We start from the raw sequence: 14,538 nt of genomic DNA on the forward strand, positions 1-14,538 counted from the left end.
AAGCTTTGTCTCCCCTCGACCTTCTTGGACTTTCACCTGGGTTCCATGATCTGCTAAGATTTCTTCTGCCTAGCCTCCAACTAGGTCTTTCCCAGTTGAGTAAACATTCTGCACACTCAGTAAACTTGTTAGATCACAACAAGACTTAACTTGAACCTTTGAAAACATCAAAACTCAGGTTTGATTCTGGTGCAGTTTGCACCAACAGAAATTAGACCGTTACATCCCAACGGCTCGATACCAGTCGATCAGTAAAAGTATCAGTCGATTGCTCCACACTGGCTGAGCGAACAGAAGCATTCTGTTCGCTCCAGTCGACTGCCTAGTTGACTACACCAGTTGACTGATGAAATCACCAGTCGACTGCTACAGTACTGCTGTAGTAATGCTATAGTACTACTACAGTAAAACCCTAATTATAGGATTTTACCCTCGAGTATATTCACTCAACACTCGTCCTCGCCCCACCAACCTAGACCTAGCCTTCTAGCCTCCTCCATCAGCCTTGCAACCCTTGGATGCCTCCTCATCCTTCACGTCTTGCCTTCTGAAGCTTCCATCGACCTTGTCATTGTTGTCAGGTCTTCCTTTGCCAAGAGGTCGTGTAACACCCATAGGATCCCTAGCAATTTTATGAATTTTACCATGATTAAAATAGGCCTTATGTGGATTTTTCCAAAATAAAAGAAAAATAGAACCAAAAAGAGGCATGACCAAGGTTTGAATCTTGGACCTTGTGTTAGATGCATGTATGTGATAACCAGTAGCCCCAGCAAGGGTGTGCTGTTAGGAAAAGAAGGGGAATTGTAGTTAAGGTGAAGGCCTTTCATTTAGAAGAAGACTTAGAAGGAAAAGATGAATTGCCTTCTTCCTTCATTCCACATAAATAAGAAAAAGGGAAAGAAAACTTCATTTTTCTTCTCTTTTCTTCCTTCCTTCTTCTCTCCACCGAAAAACCAAAAAAAAAACCTCACCCTCACCATTGCCGAAACCAAGCCAAAGAAGTTCTTCTAGGAAAAGTTTCAAGAAGCAAAGAGTATTCTCTTAGTGAATTAAGCGAGAGGATGTAAGTATTCCCTCAGCTGTAGTACAATAGTTCTCGTACGCTTTATGTTTAAAAGTTGTTTGAAAAACTTAGGGAATTCCTTGCAAGTTTCGGCCAAGATGAGGAGTTGTGGTCACTTATGGTTGTCAAGTTTACAATTTATGCTTCATGTTGTAACAAAAAGTCTAGAACCTCACTCTTGAGGTTTCGGCCAAGATGGAATACCAAGCTTAGAGTAAAAATTTAAGACCTACTCATGTTTGTTTGTGTTCCTTCATGATGTATGATCTATTATATGTTGTTAGTTAAGTTTTCATGCTACATGTTGTATAAACAAAACCTAGAACCTTACCTTTGGTTTCGGCCAAGAATGAACATAAGGCTTAGAGCAAGGTTTTGAAATCTAATCATGTTTGTTTGTGTTCCTTCATGATGTATGATTTATTATATGTTGTTAGTTAAGTTTTCATGCTACATGTTGTATAAACAAAACCTAGAACCTTACCTTAGGTTTCGGCCAAGGATGAATATAAGGCTTAGAGCAAGGTTTTGAAATCTAATCATGTTTGTTTGTGTTCCTTCATGATGTATGATCTATTATATGTTGTTAGTTAAGTTTTCATGCTACATGTTGTATAAACAAAACCTATAACCTTACCTTAGGTTTCGACCAAGGATGAATATAAGGCTTAGAGCAAGGTTTTGAAATCTAATCATGTTTGTTTGTGTTTCTTCATGATGTATGATCTATTCTATGTTGTTAGTTAAGTTTTCATGTTACATGTTGTATAAACAAAACCTAGAACCTTACTTAGGTTTCGGCCAAGGATGAACATAAGGCTTAGAGCAAGGTTTTGAAATCTAATCATGTTTGTTTGTGTTTCTTCATAATGTATGATCTATTATATGTTGTTAGTTAATTTTTCATGCTACATGTTGTATAAACAAAACCTAGAACCTTACCTTAGGTTTCGGCCAAGGATGAACATAAGGCTTAGAGCAAGGTTTTGAAATCTAATCATGCTTGTTTATGCTCCTTCATGATGTATGATCTATTATATGTTGTTAGTAAGTTCTCATGCTGCATGTTGTATAAACAAAACTAAGATCATTACCTTTAGGGTTCGGCCAAGATTAAATGGAAGGTTTAGGGAAAAGTTTTGAACCTAACTATGCATGTTTATGTTTTCTCATGATGTATGATTCTTGATATACATGGTTAGTTTAAGTTTTACATGCTTCATGTGGGGTTAAAAAAAAATAAAAAAAAAATGAAAAGAAAACCTAGAATCCTACCTCTAGGTTTCGGTTAGGTTAAGATTTAGGGTTATAGGAAGATCAAAAACCCCAATCATGTATGCTAATGATTTATTATGATGTGATATGGATTTTATGCCATCATGCTATTTGTTATGTGCACTTACGTCATCATGTATGTTTTCTCTAAGAAATGCTATGTGTTATGTGCACTTTATGATACTATGTTATGCAAGACTCATGTATGATGAAAAGCCTAAAAGATGCTTCCCTTAAGTTGGGACTAAGAGCACTCTTCATGATATGACAAGAATATGATATGTCATGATAGGACAAGAACATGATATGCTATGATATGATATGATATGAATCATGATATGTTATTTTACTTTGTATGGCTTGTACCAGGGATGGGCTCCTAAGTTGCCCCTAGGTCGATGGTCTATGAAATGGGCCTAGTAAAGGGATGGGCTCCTAAGTTGCCCCTAGGTCGATGGTCTATGAAACGAGCCTAGATCCTAGTAGGTTCAAGATTTGCTACCTTGGATCTACTTAGGATGCACGCATTTATGTATGTATGTGGTACAAAGTCGGACCCTCATGATGAGCTTATGTTTAAGTATTTATATGATATATATGTTTTCAAAGGACATCTTGCATATACTCATTCATGATGCATGTTTTCAAAGGACATCTTGCATATGCTTATTCATGCTAAATGTTTTCCTTTATGTTTTAGTAAGATGTTCCTTTCTGAAAAATGAGTTTATGATGCCTAGATGATCATGTTATTACTTTGTGTATGAACTCTCACATGCTATGTTATGATTTACTTACATGAGTATGACTCCACTTTATGCTAGTATGCAGATTTATATCTAGATGTTGGTTAAATGAACATGTTACCACTTTATGTTTAGATACATGATTCATGTTTTGTGAGTAGGAAAGAATCTTACTAAGCCTATGTGCTTATAGTTTAATTTCCCTTGTACTGCAGACAAAGGAAAGGAATGGTTGAATTAAAAGGGAGCAGCAGGAAGGGCAAGAATGTGTGTGGCAGTGGCATGGTGGAATAAATCTGCTTAATGTTTCTATGTTCTAAAACTTTACGTATGATGGATGATATTTATTGATGTCTACTCACTATGAACTTATGTTTTAATGATCTCTGATAATATGCTTAGTTCAAGTAAAATGTTATGCATTATGTAGTAAGTAGTAGATGTTAGATCAAGTTATGAATGTTAACATGATATGTTGGATATATGATCTTATGATAATGAACATGTTTCTATGGCAAAATGATTGTATGCTTAAGTTAGTTTAATTTGTTTCAAAAAAAAAAAACATTATTTACTTCCGCTTCCATGTATGTATGTTTTCAAGTAACCCCCGTCCCTTCGCCCCCTTCCCGAGGGGCGGGGAAGGGCGGGGCGTTACAGGTCGCGCCTCCGGGACTTCATCCATTGCCAAGTCACACTTGGACTTACGTTGCCAAGACTACATACTTGGACTTACACTGCCAAGACTCATCCTTGGACTTTTCTCCTTTGACAAGATCACACTTGGACTTTCCTTGTTGTACCTGTATCCTGCACACTCACAATGCATATCAAATACAACAATAAACCTAACTTAAACTTTGCCCAAACATCAAAACCTAGGGTACCCAGATTACTCCAACAAGATTCACTTGTCCATATGTGAGCATTGTCTTGTTGGAAAAGCAAGTAGGAATCAATTTGGTAAGACAATTAGATCTGTATCAACATTGCAGTTAATTCATTCGGATATTTATGGTCCAATGAATGTGAAGGCTAGACATGAAACTTCCTATTTCATTACATTTATTGATGAATTCTCTCGGTTCGGTCATGTGTATTTGATTTCTCACAAATCTGAAGCATTGGATTATTTCATTCATTATATGAACGAAGTTGAGAATCGAACGAAACGTAAAGTTAAATACTTTACGCACTGATCGTAGAGGATAATATTTGTCTAATATGTTCAAGACAATATGTAATGATATAGGGATTATAAGACAACTGGCAATCCCTAGAACTCCATAGTAAAAAGGGGTAGCTGAAAGAAGAAATAGGATTCTTCTTGAAATGGTTAGGTCTATGATGGCATAGGCTAATTTGTCAATCTCTTGTTGGGGAGATGCATTATTAACTATAGTCTATATACTTAACAAAGTGCCTTCAAAGTCAGTTCCATCTACCCCATATAAACGTGGGACAGACAGAAAATCATATTTGAGTAATCTGAGATCCTAGGGGTCAACTGCTTATGTTCATGATAGTTCTCACAAGTATGGAAAACTGGAATCTAGGGGTAAGAAATGTATCTTTATAAGATATCATGAGACCTCCAAAGGTTATGTTTTTATAGATGAGCAACTAGATGGAACCATCTCCGAAATAGACTCAAGAGATGCGACTTTTCTCGAAACAGAGTTCCCAATCAGAGATGATGTTGATAAAAATGTTCCTCTATTTGAGGAGGATGAGATATTATCAACTAGAAAGATGTCAAAAGGGATACCTGAGTCTAGTCAACCGAGTGGGAGTGATATGCTGAGTCATGAGTTGACTTCTCAACAGCCCAATTTATGAAGAAGTGTTCGTAAGATCAAACCTAAGAAGAGGTTTGATATTGAGAATGAGGCATTGGTTACACTTCCAATTGAAAATGATGAACCTCAATCCATTGAGGAAGCATTGGGATGTAGAGTTAGAGAAAAATGAAAAGCTGCAATGGTTGAAGAGATGGAGTCCATGATTCAGAATCATGTTTGAGACTTAGTCGATCTTCCTCCGGGTCGAAGGGCTATTGGGAATAACTGAATTCTCAAAATAAAGAGGAAAACTGATGGATCGATTAATAGATACAAAGCTCGTTTAGTTGTAAAAGGATATATCCAAATGGAGGTTATTGACTTTGAAGAGACATTTTCTCCCATAGTGAAATTTGTGTCAATACGAGTTATTTTTGCCTTTGTGGCACATTGTGATTTGGAATTACATCAAATGGATGTAAAAACCGCTTTCCATAATGATGATTTTCATGAAGAAATCTATATGGTTAAGCTAGAAAGTTTCATTGCTGAAGGTCAAGAGAAGAAAGTATGTAGACTTAGAAAATCTATATATGGGCTAAAGCAATGGTCAAGACAATGGAACATAAGATTTAACGAAGTCATTTTATCCTATGATTTCGAGATGATCAATCAGGATTATTGTGTTTTCCTGAAAAGGGGAAAAGGAAAGTATGTTATTTTATTATTATATGTTGATAATATGCTGATAGTTGGAAATGACATAGGATATGTGAATAAAGTCAAGAAGTGACTATCATTACAATTTGATACAATGGATATAAGAGAAGCTGAATACATCTTAGGAGTGAAGATCATAAGAGATCATCCTAAAAGACTTTTGGGTCTATCACAAGAGTCTTATATAAATAAGATGTTACATCATTTTAGCATGTCAAATTGCAACGTAGAACATATACCTATTATGAAAGGAACTATTTTGATCAAGAGTATGTGTCCTAAAACTTCAAAAGAAATGGCTAAGATGAATAAAAAAAATCATATGCCAGTGCTATTGATAGTTTGATGTACACTTTGTTGTGTACACGCCCCGATATCAGCTATGTTATGGGCTTGGTCAGTCGCTTCCAGTCAAACCCAGGACCGAGACACTGGAAGGCGGTGAAAAGAATATTCAGATATCTGAAGGTGATAATAGATTATTGTCTCTATTTTCAAGGATCATATATGAGTCTGAAAGGTTATTCAGATGTAGACTGGGTTGGGGATTTGGATGATAGAAAATCCACATCATGCTATGGATTCTTACTGAATGGTGGCACCATATCTTAGAATAGCAAGAAACAAGTTTGTATAGCTTTGTCGACTATGAAATCTGAATATGTGTCATGTTCAGCGGTTGTACAAGAAGTAGTCTGATTGAGAAGATTTCTGAAGCATCTGTAAATTACTGAGAATTGTGGGAGTCCAGTAACTATCTATTATGACAATCAAGCTGCAATAACTTTTTCCAAGGATCCCAAATATCACATCAAAGGCAAGCATATAGAAATTAAATATAATTTTGTGAGGGATATTGTGGCTAAAAGAAAAGTAATTCTTGAGTATGTCTCTACATGTGTTATGCTTGCAGATCCTTCTACTAAGCCAATGACTAAAGAGCCATTTAAAGAACATGTAAAGTCTTTGGGATTTCGTAGAATGTAATAATATTGAAATAACAATCAGACTTTGTGATTTGATTATGTCATTTGCCATAATTTATTCAGTGTATATGTTGTATTTATTACATTCATATAATATCTCGGTGAGCATGTTGGCAGGTTGAGATTGATCCACTCACATGGGCAATTATCTCTATTTGTTAGTACAAATAGAGGTAAGACCATTACTTATGGAATAGCTTATGTAGCTGAAATTAGAGACAGATCCATAAATTGAGGTCGCCTTATTAATTATGTCAAGATAAGATCATTTATGTGTTAATAATGATTGATGTAAATGAATCCACCATTTATTGAATTTGTTGAAGGTCAGACTAGAATTCATATGTTAAATTCAGAATTAGACATTAGGTATGTCTAGATCAAAATCTGTACGATGTTAAATTTGAAGACAACATGCACTCTTTTTATTAAGGAGAATAACATCGTACCTTATGATTCATACCATATGAGATATTACGACAATAAAGGTAGTAGGATAATGGATCCCTATTTCTCTAATATGTGAGACCTTTGAGATTATATGTTAATCTCAATTTTTTACCTTAGTGACTATTTAACCATTTACTTGAAGTTCTAATCAGTGTTTTCTACTTTAGCATGTATCCTATGCTATGTATGATTCGGTCTATGGAACATAACTAGGAAAGTGACTTATTAGTATGAATAGATTCTAGCTAAAAAGTAAGATTAAATATATTTATATCATTAGATGTTATTCAATAGTCGCCCCATTTCTGTTATATATAGAAATGAATGTGAATATTAGATATGGAACATGCACTTAACATAATGATCATTATAAGGGATTAGAGATGTTCATATTGATGTAAATAAAAATTATTTGGTTTGGGTAAATAGCAAGACATGAATATCTCCAAGATAATGGCTATGTGCCACTGGGAGATTGGATGGATCCTTGATAAAGGCTATGTGCCACCAGGAAAGAGGCTATGTGCCATACAGAGAGTGTCTATAATTTATTTGAGCGGCTAAGTAAAGTGTAACAACTTTGTTAGCATTGATCGCTCAAAGAGTGACTATGTAAGGTATAACAATCTTTTAGCAACTATCACTCAGTGTGCTTCTTGTAGCACAGATCATTTTCTCTAAGTATGGATTGGATGTTCTAATATGGCCTTTGTGACCAAACTCTCAAATAGCCTATGTAACTTATTCGGTATTTGTGACCAAACTCTCAAATAGTCTATGTGACTTATTAGGTTTTTGTGATTAACTAGTCTTTGTGACTTACCTGAATGAAATAGTCTTAGTGACTTACCTTGGATGAGTGGGAGATGTAGGAAATGGGAACGTGGGAACATGCCCATGTTCCCACTACTCTTAATGGAAAAGTCCATTATACCCCTAGGTTATTTCCCTTTATAAGGGGGGTGCCCAAGGTTCATTCGGAAGAGGAAGGAGGAGAGTGGAAAAGTTTTTCACACGACGGTGGAAAGAAACATAAAGAGAGGGAAGAACATCTGAGGTAGTGGGATTTGGTTCGTGGAATTGCGAAGAGCTTTCTGATCCTGTGATCGTTTTTCCGACAGTGAGTCTTGTCGTCGTCGATTGCAGATCTGCGGAAGATCGCTGTAAGTATTTATCGTTTATGCTTTTAATTCATTTTATTCATGCATTTAGAATATCAACATAGGCCTCTCCTATCTTTCTCTCCCATGACTTCTACTTCATCCGACAGGTCGACCTATCATAACATATATCAATATTCTTCTCTGACAACATCGCTCTCATTCCTTACATGGCTACTGTGATGCAGATTGAGCTGGTGATGTTGATGATCACACTTCCATAGGTGCTTATATTATTTTCCTGGGTCCAAATCCAATCTCGTGGAACTCCAAAAAGTAGAGATTTATTGCTCGCTCATCTACTAAGGTTGAATATCGAGCCATCACCTCTATATATATGGAGCTGTAAAAAGTTTGATCCTTTCTTCTAGAACTTGGTGTTTCCCTTGCGCCTCCCATCTCTATCTATTGTGACAACATTGATGCCACTTACTTATGTGTCAATCCTGTGTTTCATTCTAGCATGAAGTATATTACTCTAGATTATCATTTTGTTCGTGAGTTAGTTCAGAGTAACAAAGTTCATGTCTCTCATATCTCGTCCTCTGACTAGTCGGCTGATTCTTTGACCAAGCCTCTCCTTAATTCATGCCTTCGTCTGCTATGTTCCAATATTCTGTACGCACCCACCATCTTAAGGGAGCCTATTGGAATATATCTTTTAATATTATGCATTATCTTTTGTATATTCTGTTTCCTTTATCTCGTATAATTCCTTATCTGTCTTAGGTTTATATTTTGTATATAAACTTGCCTTGTATTCATTTTTGAGATATATGAAATTGTATATTCTCTCAATAGTTTATATACACATGACTCCCGTCTACCACTCTCACATACATCTAGGTGCCCAGATCACTTTTAGGCGCCCCGACACCACTTTCGGACGCCCCACACACCCAGTCGGATATGAGAGTCGGGTAGCATATCAAAATCGAGTATTCAGATTGGGTATGAGTAGAATTCTACTAGACTCATCTTCAGACCCGACCGGGGCATAATTTTTTTTTAAAATAGTCCATTTTTACAAAAAAAAATCCAGAGCTTCTATATAGGGGGTTGGTTCTTTTGATATTTTCTTGTTCTTATGTTCTTTCTTATACATGGAAACAACAAGAATTTGATATAGAGGATCTCAATAACCAAACGAATTGAATTCCTCACTCTTAATCCCAAGGAATAATCGTCCACTTTCAAAGTTGGGGTCTACACTCATCGAAACATGAGGTATGAGACTATTTCTTAAATGCGGTCAGGGATAAATTTTCTACTTGATAAAGTTATTCTAATGGATTTGAACGTTAATATATGTCACATTTTTAAATAATATATTACATATTTATTATATTAATCATCTTATTAATATACTCATATTTATTTTGATATTAATATTAATTATTTATCAGTTCCATTATCTATTTATTTAACTTTATTCTTTATATTTATTTTATTTATTTATTTATTTTATATAAAATTTGCTCATTAATAGTATTTAATTTTTTTTTACCGCGGTTAATATGTGAGTGTTATAACACTTTTCTACATTGGGTTGTAACACTATTTGAGTGTTATAATTCCCACATATTAACACTGATGTGATGCTCTAGGTCTCGGAGATGCGATGTTAAATAAAGGGAAATGATCTACTAGATAAGGGCATCTTCAATGATTACAGTTCTATAAAATTTATTTTATAGTCTCCCATATACTACCTCAATTTCATATCAAAAATATAAAAACCTATTATTCTTTCTACAATAAAAAAAAACATTCATATAACCTTTTTTTTACTCTATATTGTTAATTTTTTTTTATGATAAACTCAGTTAGCCTCATTGACTAATTTATCCCTGTGTGATCGGCTCGACCCCATGAAAATTTTCCATTGCCCACTAACGTAAATCAGAAGTCGCGTGCGGCGGGCAATTCAGAAGCCCAACATTTTTTGGTTACGTGCTCCATTTGGATGAAAAATTTCTACAAATACGCTATAGTTGAGGATCAAACCGTGAGTACCGGAGAGATAATTTGGATATCCTACCGTAACACCATAACCCCGGAGACATTATTAATTTTTTATATATCATTAATTATTAGTCACATCTATATTATTAATTTTGAGATAAAATAATAAGTCTTAAATTTCACTACTGTTCTGAGACTACGAGATCCAAACTTCACATCCATGTAATTAGAACTTTTTTCACTTTTTCATTTCAAAAATCTTTTTAAAAACTTCTGGCTGGAGTTTTTACCTTTAGGCACTCGACTACTCTCCATTATTTCTTAAAATCAAAGTTACGGTATAGAGGGTGGATGTATGGTATCTCTAGTATAATAATCAGAAGTCAATTCTTAAAAATTGATGACTTAGAGTTTATTTCACCATGCGCCTATGACCTATGCTCTTGCATTTACCTCCTTCTATATTCGTGGGGTCGGCACTAGGGGGGCCACTAAGGTAGCTGATCTATCTTTTTTTTTTAAATTAAAGTTGCGGCCCTCAGGGCGTAGCACAGACAGTGGATGCATGACATCTCTACCATAATGACCAGTGGTCAATTCTCAGGAACTGACGCCCTGAGATTTACCCCACCATGCGCCTATGATATGTGGACTTGTATTGATCTCCCTCTATATCTATGGGACTGACACTAGGGGGCTGCTAAGGTAATAGATCTATATTTTTAAAAATCAAAGTTGTAACCCCTATGGCTATCCGAGCGAATACTCTTCCTACTTTCTTAAAATCGAAATTGTAGTCCCCATAGGCTATTCGGGCTGGTACCTGACAGAGGCATTGTCATATAAAGTCTGGGATTGAATTTTGACAAGTGCATACTCCTAGAGTGAAGTACCCCCTCTATCATATAATCTCCATGGGCTATCCGTGAAGTACATCTTATCATAATATGGGATCATAATGATAGGGTGCTAGGAGTGATGGGTCACTCGGGGTGAGCATTATCTCCTTGGCCCCTTAAAATCGAAGTTGTTGATTTTTTGTTTTTTTTGGTAACATCATGCTTTAAATAATTTGGAATAAATTATTTGAGAACTATTAATTATTTAATAATTAAAATCTATGAATTATTTAACATTTTAGCTCATTTATATATGCATAAAAAGATTGCAAGTTTGCCCTTTGATGTAGTGGGAGGACGTCTGTTTAGTTTTGTAGATATTTAAAATTAAGTTTTAATTTTGATGTATTAATAGATAATTTTTTTAATAGTTGATTAATATTGATGAGCTATTCATTATGAGTATGTTTTAATTTATTCTAATCATCGACAAATTTTTCTTAATAGAATCTAACTAGTCATCTTAAAATTAAGCTATATAAATGTCAATTAAAAAATAGAAATGGCAAGTTCATGGTGATTGCCTTGCCGATAATACATTGAAGTTCAAAAGGTTTAAAATGCAAATGCATGATTACCGACTAAGCAATCGTTAAATTATCTACATTTATTAATTAGCATCGACAATTTTGTTTAAAGATGAGTGAGGGTGCCCTAGGGAGTAACATAGACCGTGAACATATGATATCTCTGTGTAATGATTAGAGATAGATTCTTAAAAAAAGACGACTTGAGGTTTACTCCACCATACGTCTAATGCCTGTTTATCTATATTTACTTCCCTCTTTATATGTGGAGCTAACACTAAGGGGGGCATTAAGATAATGGATTTACCTTAAAGGTGAGTGAGGGTCATCCCCATAATTGGCTCAATAGATAGACGCATAAGTAATTGTTGGGATTTTCGAGACGCAAAAATCGCTTTTTGCGTTGCGGAAACCTCGAAATCCCATGCCACCGGATCCGTGCGAAGATTAAAAGAACAAAAATTTCATGTACATATTTTTCTATCCTAGATCTACATTAGATCTACTTGATTAAGAGATTACCCTTGTAGCGAAGCCCTTCGCGAATCCCGCTCGTCCAAAAGTTGTCGGATCTCGAGTGTGTTCAAGTGGACACACCTCTATACGTTTCCAAACAAACAATAGAGATGGAGAAAACACTTAGAGTGTGCTAGCACTCTAATGGTGTTCGACCAAGGAGGAGGAGAGGGAGAGAAGAAGAAGCAAAGAGGAATAATAATGATCGATAATGAAAATGAGAGTAAAAATGACTTAAGTATTTTCATTTAATAAAAATACTTAATGCTCATTAACACTATTAATGAGCCTTAATGAGTATTTAATATTCTCCATATGGCCATTTTGAAACTCATTCGAAATTTGAATCTAAAATTCAAATTGAATTCCATTTATCATTGAATTCAAAATTCAATGAATATCATCATTAAGCCTCACTTGAGTCTAACTCAAGTCTAGCCTCACTTGAGTCTAACTCACGTCTAACTCAATTGAGTCTTACTCAATTAATCTAATTTGGATTACTCTTAATCTAATTTGGTTCATCACATGAACCAAATCCTCTAGGTACATCAAATGAACCTAATCTCCATCTAATTGCCCTTTGTGTGTGACCCTATAGGTTCTTGTAACGTTGGCAATGCTCCTAAACTCATTTAGAAGCATAAGTAATGAGCGGTATCTAGCAACACATCATTACTACCCAAGTTACAAGAATGTTGAGATCCAACATCACCTTGTGATTACTAATTGTGGCTCTTCACAATATATGACAAGTGTCCTTCTATCCTTGACATCTAGATTGATCAATTTGAGGCATAGACGGTGTCATCCTATGATCAATCTAATTCTTGAACTCCAAGTAGACTCACTATAATCAAATGAGCTCAATATCTCATATTGACTCATTTGGGCATGGCCATGCACTTAGTGGTCTCACTCTATTAAGAATAACGATGTCACCCCCGTTATATAGGAGGGATAGATCCCATCTACATCACTCACATCCCTCCGCATAATTTGTTACATACCCAGTAATCGCCTTTATAGTCCACCCAGTTACGGGTGACGTTTGACGAAGCCAAAGTATGGAACTCCATATGTAGGGAACCATGGTGACTTTAGGTCCAAGTACTAATAGTCATACTAATAGCCACATGAGAAAGTATATGACACTCATATAACCATCCATGATACTTTCTTATGGCGGGTCATTCAATATACATTCTTCAATACATACCCATGTGTTAACTTGATATCTCTATATCCATGACTTGTGAGATCAAGTCATCGAGTTGACCTACATGCTAGTCTCGTCGCATTAACATTATCCCTGAATGTTAATACTTGACTAGGAATAATTAATAGTAGTGTTATCTATATCACCTTACTATCGATTCAACCAATCGATTGATAAAGATAGGAACCTTCTACTCAAGGACGCTATTATACTTAGTTATTTGGTACCAATACAAGTAAGTATAATATCCAAAACAAATACCTTTATATATACATATAGGAATATGATACAATGAGTCCATACAATAATCATCATATGAGATGGAAGCGTCATAGTATGTGTTTGGTCCGCTGGTGTGAGCGAGGTTCCTTAGCCTGTGCAATTGCTCCATTGTTGTCACAATAGAGCTCTATCGGATCGACTGTGCTAGGAACCACCCCAAGCTCAGTCATGAACTTGCGGATCCAAACTACCTCCTTTGCTGCTTCTGATGCAGCAATATACTCGGCTTCTGTTATAGAATTGGCGACTGTGTCATGCTTCGAACTCTTCCAGCTCACAGCACCACCATTTATGCAAAACACGAACCCAGATTGTGATCGATAATCATCCTGGTCAGTTTAGAAGCTAGCATCACTATAACCCTTTACAGCTAGCTCGTCATCGCATCCATATATCAAAAAATATTCTTTACTCCTTCTCAAGTACTTAAGAATATTCTTGACCGCTATCCAGTGACTTTCACCTGGATCTGACTGGTATCTGCTCGTCATGCTCAAAGCATGCGAGACATCAGGACGAGTACATAGCATGGTGTACATGATAGATCCTATAGCTGAAGCATAAGGGATCTGATCCATGTGGTCTCTCTCCTCTCTAGAAGAGGGACTTTGAGTCTTCGAAAGACTCACACCATGTGACATTGGCAGAAATCCCTTCTTGGAGTTCTGCATGGCAAACCGTAGTAGTACTTTGTCAATATATGTACTCTGACTTAGGCCAAACACTCTCTTAGATCTATCTCTATAGATCTGTATGCCTAGAATACGGGCTGCTTCACCTAAGTCCTTCATTGAGAAACAATTCCTTAGCCAAGTCTTTATAGACTACAGCAAAGGGATGTTGTTCCCAATGAGTAGTATGTCATCCACATACAGTACAAGGAAGATAACTGTGCTCCCTACAACCTTCTTGTAGACACAAGGTTCATCTTCATTCTTGATGAAAC

Source organism: Zingiber officinale, chromosome 9A (assembly GCF_018446385.1).
Source record: "Zingiber officinale cultivar Zhangliang chromosome 9A, Zo_v1.1, whole genome shotgun sequence".
NCBI classification, from domain to species: Eukaryota; Viridiplantae; Streptophyta; class Magnoliopsida; order Zingiberales; family Zingiberaceae; genus Zingiber; species Zingiber officinale.